This window comes from Myotis daubentonii, chromosome 7 (genome assembly GCF_963259705.1).
Source record: "Myotis daubentonii chromosome 7, mMyoDau2.1, whole genome shotgun sequence".
Lineage (NCBI taxonomy): Eukaryota > Metazoa > Chordata > Mammalia > Chiroptera > Vespertilionidae > Myotis > Myotis daubentonii.
Window position 1 is genome coordinate 36,889,973 of NC_081846.1, and position 6,449 is coordinate 36,896,421.

The 6,449-nt window shown below is 62.9% G+C and overlaps 1 protein-coding gene across 32 annotated transcripts in view; it reads right to left on the reverse strand.

Moving 5' to 3' along the window:
• The window catches only part of KIF1A (kinesin family member 1A), a 72,229-nt gene extending 66,031 nt beyond the window's left edge, over positions 1-6,198 (reverse strand). For 9 of the 32 annotated variants that reach the window (XM_059703817.1, XM_059703816.1, XM_059703815.1 and 6 more), the window contains exon 1: positions 5,438-6,194. The gene's annotated coding sequence lies outside the window, so the exon portion shown is untranslated. Of the gene's footprint in view, positions 1-5,437 lie in introns of all 32 variants that reach the window. The other 23 variants (XM_059703791.1, XM_059703790.1, XM_059703787.1 and 20 more) reach the window with 5 other exon arrangements.
• Positions 6,199-6,449: the final 251 nt, after the last annotated feature.

The following is a 6,449-nucleotide window of genomic DNA, read 5'->3' on the forward strand; positions in this document are numbered from 1 at the left end:
TTCAGTGTGCATGCTGGCACCCCGCATGCTGGTATGGGGGGACAACTGAGCAGCCAGCTCCCACCGCTCCACCTAAAGCAAGGCCTGCCAATGCACACCCCACTGAGCTCCCATCAGAACCCCACTCAGATCACGGGACACCAGCCTGACACACCTCCCTCACCGGAATGGACCTGCAAGGCTTTCACGTGTGCAAGCAGGGCACAGAGCTGCAAAGTGAAGGACTGAATCACCCGCAGAAAACAAGCCCAAGGGAAAGAGAAACCGCGGGAAAAAAGCAAAAACAAAGAACGAACCCCAAACCTCTGAATGTACTCACAATGTTTCAAGGAGACACTACACTTTCAAAACAAGAAGAGGGTGCTATGAAATGGGAAGGTTCAAGACAAGGAAGACGCAGCTCTCAGAGGCAAAACGCGAATGCTGAACACAAAGTTCCAAAAGAGAACCCAAAAATAAAGGCAAAAATTGTCCAGAGCATAGAACAAAAACAAGGAGACAGAATATGTGAGGGAAAAAGGCAAGGACACAGAAGACCAACACAGGCTTTCAGGGAAGACAACAGAGAAAATGAGCAGGGAGGAGCAGGTGGGCAGATGGAAGAAGAGAGCCAGTGCTCAGTGGAAAGGGCTGGACGAGCACCAGCACACGTGGACCCACCCAGGAGACAGCCCCTCAGGGAGAAGGGATCCTGAGAGATTCCAGAGAGGAAATAGGAATTACTGAAAGACTTCTCAGAAGCAAGGGATGCGGCCAGCATTCTCAGGGAAATGATTTACCAGAAACAAGTGCCATCCAACAAACCATCCACCCAGATTAGGGCAGAGCAAAGACACTCTTACTCAGCCAAGGACTCGTCACCCATTCCAGGAAGTCACACAAGGATGTGCTCCAGCAAAACAGGACAGGAAACCAAGAAAGAAGCAGCACTGGGGGCTGAGACACAGACTCCAACTCAGGGATGAAGATGGCTTCCAGGGGTGTGGGCACCAGAAAGTGTGACTGAGAGCTGGGGAAAGGTGAGGACAGAAGAAATGCATACAATATAAGAAAAAGACAGCTCACATCTAGGAAAAGACACCACCAAGAATGTCCTGCCTGACTGTGAAGCCGGAGCAAAGGGGATAGATACGGCGCTAAGATTTCTCCTCTGGTCTGGGCCTGGACTACTGCACTCTGCAGCTGCCGCCTCCCAGGCACCAGGGACCACAGCCGTGGTATGGCCCTGGCCCCAGAAGCAGGTGAAGAATGACAGTAGGCAGCTGAGTGACCCCTTGCCTCAGCCCCATGATAGCTCTACAGAAGCCTGGGCCCACTGCCCCGTGGCCTTGGGCATTAATGGTCCAGCCCTGCCCCTTGCCACCCTGAGATGATGACAGATGGAGAAAGAAACTGAGAGCCAGGAGAGGGACCCAGGACTCCTGACACCCCTCTAGGCCACTCCTCGGCATCACTGCCTCCCTCTGAGGAAAGCCAGAGACTGGCTCAAGGAAAAGGGGGTCTGCATGGAGTGGGGCCTGCAAGAGCAGTTGGGGCCATTCCACTGGAAACCAAGAGCTGCATTTCAGGAGACCCAGAGGAAGGGAGGCAGCTGCCTCAGGAACCAGCAGGCCCTGAGTGGGGACACAAAGAGGACCCCGCCCCTAACAGAGTGGCAGCTGCTCGCCCTGGGCCCTCAGGAAATGGACCACTTGGGTTAAAAAGCTACCGGCTCAATCTGGAAACATCACTTACTGAGTGCCTGCTGTTCCGGAGACTGTGCTGGGCCAGGAGGCGGGAGAGTGCGCTAGGGCGGGTGGGAGGGGGAGGGAGACGGGGACAGAAAGCTCTGGAAGTCACAGGGAGCTGGGGAGAGTCCCAGGTCCCCCGGCAAGGCACACCCATCTCAGGATCCTCAATCTCCAAGTCTGGGACACCGCCTGCCTCGCGGAGTCTCAGGGGCATCAACAAGGGACTCACATGACGTGTACACTAGAATCTGCACCCAATAAATGTCCATGCCTCTCCTACAGAGGGGATAGGCTGACACCCTGAGGTGCTCACAGAGGGCTTCAAGGTGGTGGCAGCCTTTGAGGGGCTCTAAGAACCTCACATGGACATAGCTGGCTGCAAACTCTGTGTGTGGGAATGAGTGTGTGAACCTGTGTGGGTGTCAGTGTGTAGTGAGGTGAGTGTGCATGTATGTGTGTGTGTACGGGGTGGCTGCTCCAGCCCAAGGGCCATGGAGGGAAGGGTAAGGAGTAAGAACAGGGAACCTGGACAGGTGGGGTCCAGACTTGCTCTCCTTAGACGCGCCTCTAGGGGCTAAAATCTGAGCAGGGGGACAGGGGAAAGGGGTGGTGCTTTCCCACCCCAGGGAGCTGGGGATTAGAGGATTAAATCCAGGGTGAGAAGCCTTTAGAGAGGGGGGAGCCCAGCCACCCAGGCAGAGTATCTGGTTCAGGGTGGTACTCAGGCCACAAGGAGTTCAGCTTCAGCTTCGAAGGCTAAGCCAGGGTAACTTGGGAGAAAGCAGGTGTGAGGTGGTGTTGTGGGTGGGGGCACTGAGGCACCCAGGAGGGGCTGAGAGGAACAGGGAGGGGTCAGGAGGCTCAGCCTCAGCTGACAGCTGACCTTGACTGTGCCCTCCACTCTTCCAAAGACCCCAATACAATGACTACTTCATTGGTCCTGATGGCACTGGGCTGGGGGCTATGGGGTTGCCTGGGGTCATCCACTACCTCTCAGCCCAGCCGGCAGCCAGGATCAGGAGTTAAACACGACCTGGTCATGGCAGCAATCGAACAGCAAACCTACTAGTTCAGGTGGGGCAGTGGGGCACAGGCCTCGCCAGGCCCTCTACCCCAGCCCTGGGCATGCCTGTGGGGGGAGGGGGGAAACCAGGTGGGCAGAGGCAGTCAGCTAAGGGAAGAAACAGACTGAGGACATCACTGGCCCACCAGCCTGGCTGTGCCCTTGGACACCCCAAAGCCGACAGGTTTGGAGCAGGGTATAGTCCAGCCCCAAAAGAGCTCTGAGATGCTCCTGGGCATGAGAGGGACCGTGGAAATGACACACTGGGTTCCCTGGGGTGGTGAGCCCTGTCCTGGGCCAAAGAACCCTAAATGGGCTGGGCAGGAGGACAACCTGGGGGTCATCCTGAGGGTCATTAGCTACAAGTGACCCTTGACCAGCCACTCTCCACCACAGGCCCTCCTGGCTCTTAGAAGTGCAGGGTCATCAGGACATGTGCCCTGGTCAGTCAACCCTCAAGGCCACGGCATGGTTCTAGTGCTGCTAGCCTCTCCACAGCCCCCCATGTCCCCATCCTGTGGTACCAGGACCCCTTCAAAAGATTCCCTGCCCTGCCACACCCAGCTCGCTTCCTTGGCTGGCCCAAGCAAGCCGAGTGGCCTAGGAAGGCTCTCCCCATCCCCCCAGGCTCCCACCTCCACCTCCACCTCCACCCATGGGAAGATTTCCCTGCTCTGCTTCCAGAGGACACGGTCAGCCCTGGGGCAGCAGCGGTGACACCAGGGAGGACGGGAAGGGGCAAGGCGGCTGTCCGGAACCCCTCACCCAGTGGGTCAGGGTATGAACCCCAGCTTCACCAGCTCTGGGTTTGGAGCAGAACCTGTGTCCACCTGGCTGTGGCTGGTGAAGCAGGAGGCCCCAAGGGATGAACTGTGGGGCACTGGGGGGAGGGGAGCAGGGCAGAGGGGCATGCAGCAGGCAGGCCTGTCCCTACAGGGGCCCTCACTGACAGCCTTGGGGTTAGGGGGCCCTGACTCCACACCTGATCCCAGCCTCACTGCCCTGTGGACCACACCCCACGGAGGACATTCTGCCCATCTTCAGATGCCCACCCTGCACTGCAAGCACTGCACCCCACTGCAGGCGTTCCCCCTGCTCCAGACCTGACTACCCTCATCCCACAGCCACACCTGCAAAATGGCCGCCGCAGGTACAGCCCCAACCCCCACACTGGACCCCACTGTTTCCCTTAAAACTCGAAGCTACCTTCTCAGATGGAGAGGCGGAGAGCGGATGGGCAAGGTGGGCTGGCAGAGCCCCTTCGCCAGCTGAGAGCAGGGTAGAGAGAGCAGGGCCGATGTGACTTGCTGTGACTCAGGAACGGGTGCCTGAGTCCCCAGGGCTAGGATGGGGCCAGTGCACCCCCCGCCTCTCCGAAGCCGCCCGCCAGCCCCAACAGGCCTTTCATCCCACAATGCCAGCGCCCCCTGGGGGCGGGGCAGCCGCTTGGGGAGGGGTCCGCGGTCTCTAGGGAAATGTCCCTCTTCCAGGGCACGTGGGCGCGCATCGGGTCCGCGCCGGGGTGACGTCGCGCCCGCGCCCTGCAGGCCCCATGACTTGGCATTCCCTCCCTCCCTCCCCTCCCCCTCACGGCCCTGCGCCCGCGGCCCTCCAGCCCACCGAGCGCCCCGCCCACTGCCCCGCCCACTGCGGACCCCCGCCCCGCCGGGATGCTGATCCCGCCCCTACCGGAGCGCGAGGGCTCCGCCTCGGATTGGGGGAGAGTTAGAGTGAGGGGCAGCTTAGAGGGGGAGTGCGAGGATCTACCCCACCGCGTTCCTCCCTGACATCAGAGCCCGGGCCCCTGGGGAACGTTGCAGCTGAGATGTGGCGGCCCCGCAACCCCCTCCCCGCCCGCTGTCGGCCACACCTGTTACTGGGAGCCGGCCGCGTAGACGCAGGCCTTGTCTGCTGGCGGCCCCTCCCAAGCCATTGGTCTTTCTGGGGTCTCTTGGGAAGGGGACACGGCTGGGGTAGGATGATGGGCAGCTCTGGAGGTGCGCACCAGGCCTATGGCCGGGCCTTCCTGCAGCAGCCCCCGCGGGCCTCGCCCGCCCGCCTGTTAGGCTCTTGGCTCAGTCTCTGCCCTACCCTACCCTGGGGACCAGGGCAGCTACCCCCCCCCTACCCCCCCGCCCTGGGCACCCTCCCCCAGAGTCGGGCCGCTGCAGCCGTGCCCCTCCCCCCTGCCCCCATCCAAGTCTTCTCTCCTCTCCATCCCTCCCCGCCCCCGCTGGTCCAGGCTCAGCTCACGCCGCATCCCAGCTCTACGGCTTCTCTCCAGAGAGAGGTCGAGCCGGGCAGGGAGGGCGGGTGTCTCGAGATGCCGCCGGCGGCGCTCACCCTTCCTCAGGCGACCCTCGCCCATCCCAGCCGAGAGTCCTGCCGCAGCAGGGGCCGCAGCGAAGGGGCCGTCCCCGAGGGCCCAGCTAGGCTTCCAATGAAGGGCGGACACCCCTGCATTTGCCCCATTGTTCTCCGCGGGGACGGGGGAGGGATGGGGGGAGGGAAGGGGCGCACGGCGCCAGCGGTTCGGGCCGCGAGCCGGACGCTGGCGCCGGGGGCAGTCGGTGCTGGTGCAGGATGCGGGGTGCAGGTGCGGATGCCTGGCGCGGCGAAGGAACCCGGCGGGCGGCGGGCTTACCTCTCTGGCTTCACTGGAGGCGGCCCGGCATGGGCACGGGCAGGGGCGCGGGTCCCTGAGCGCCGAGCTGCTGCTGCTCCGGGGCTGCGGTGGGCGCTGTGACGGCTGCACCGCGTGACGGGCTGCGCGCCCCCCGCCCGCCCCGCCCAGCCCCGCGCCCCTCCCGCCGCGCTGGTTGGCTGCGCGCGGCGCCCGAGCCCAGCCGCCAGCTGGTTTGTCGCGCGGGGAGAGGACGGGCGTCGCGGCCGCCGCGGGGATGGGGATAGATGGAGCCAAAGGGGGCTGGGTCCCGGCTGTGACGTCACCGCTGACACCGAAGCGCGCTGGGTGGAGAGGTGGGGGACCGACACCCAGCTTCGACGCGGTGCCCCCTCTCCAGGCGCAGCCCACGCGCGCCCACGCAGGGAGCAGGACCTGGCGGCGCCCAACCCCGAGGCCCCCTACCCACCCCGACTTGCCCGCGGACTCCGCACCGGGCCCTCCTATGACCTTTATCACATGAAAACATGAAATCCCTCTCTACCTGCCCCCACCCTGGCAGCCAAAAGCACAAACAATAGCGTCGTTGCGGAGGGACCAAGCTCGCGTGGGCTCCTTACCCCAGGGAGCGGCAGAAGGGGCGGGATGGAGACCCTGACTCAGGTGTAACAGGTGAGTTGGGCCAGAGCGCTGTACGGAGCCCAGAGCATCAGCATCGCTGACAGCCCTCCTGGCAGGATGATGCAACCCGCCGGCCCGCGGACCCGCCGCCTTCTCCGCCCCCGCCCGCCCCACTTCTGATCACCCGCCCCCCGCTGCCCTCACACCCTGTCTCTCCAGCCTCACTGCCCGGGACCACCAAGCCCCACGCTGCTCCGGGTCTACACGCAAACCCCCGACTTCATCAATCCCCAGCCGCTCGCTGGGCCACCAGGGACTGACTGGCAGCCCCGTGTGCGCCACTAACCGCTACCGACCTCCAGGCGCTGGGCAACTTTGACAAAGCCCGGGGCCAGCTCACCCACCGGAACTG